The sequence below is a fragment of the Echinops telfairi genome, unplaced genomic scaffold, assembly GCF_000313985.2.
Source record: "Echinops telfairi isolate 266 unplaced genomic scaffold, ASM31398v2 ScPeMD7_5868;HRSCAF=6743_0, whole genome shotgun sequence".
Lineage (NCBI taxonomy): Eukaryota > Metazoa > Chordata > Mammalia > Afrosoricida > Tenrecidae > Echinops > Echinops telfairi.
The window spans coordinates 17032747-17033708 of NW_022109767.1; positions in this window are offsets into that span (position 1 = coordinate 17032747).

The window sequence follows — 962 nt, forward strand, 5'->3', positions numbered from 1 at the left end:
CTTGAAATTATAATAATATATAATTGATCAAAGATTCACAAATGATGGCAGCATATGTACAAGTGTTTGATACAATTGAATTATGGATTGTTATAAGATCTGGAAGAGCCCCCAATAAAATGATTAGTAAGATAAATAAGTAAATAAATAAAATGCATGCTAGGAAGCAATGACTATTGTTTGAAAGTCATGAGTTGTACTGGATGTAAATGCTGTGATTTGAATAAGTAAATTGCATTCATCCCTTCTGATACAGTCTGAAGTAATACGTCACCAAGAGAAAAGCAGTAAATAAACAGGGAGTTCCTGAGTGGTGTACATAGTTAAATGCTTGACTATTAACAATAAAAAAAAAGATGTTTCTAACCCACCATAAGTCCCCTGGAAGAAAGGCCTGATCATGGTCATCTGAAAGGTCACAGACTTAGAAAAACCCCTGGAGCAGTTCTATGCTGGAACACGTGGGTTTCCATGACTCGCAATGGACAAGATGGCAAAGGGTTTGGTGTGCTTTTGAAAATAAGCAGAACCGAGAGACTGTCTTTCCTTGTGGGACTTAGATGCTAGTGAAAAATAAACCAGATAATAAATATGTATGAGACATGTAAATCATATAACAAAGTGCTAAGAATAAAAGTGTGTGGAGAGAAGGGATAGAAGGGCACAGTGCACCATTTTGAATAGGAGATACTGATATAGTTAAAATTTATTGTGCCAACCTGGCCGATAAACACATGTTGGGTTAATTGAAGGGCGGGGAGATAAATGGCTCAGTGAGCCTCGCCTTTCTAGTTCTCAGGTCTCTTGCATTGTGATGGTTGGACCAGGGTGTAGCTGCCTTAGCCAGTTCCCTGCTTCAGCTGGCAAAGCTGACTTCCTGCAAGACATCCCTGAGGAGGAACCACATGGACCTACCCTGATGCAGCCCTGGGTGCTGGAGCAGCCACGTGGAGACCCCTGCC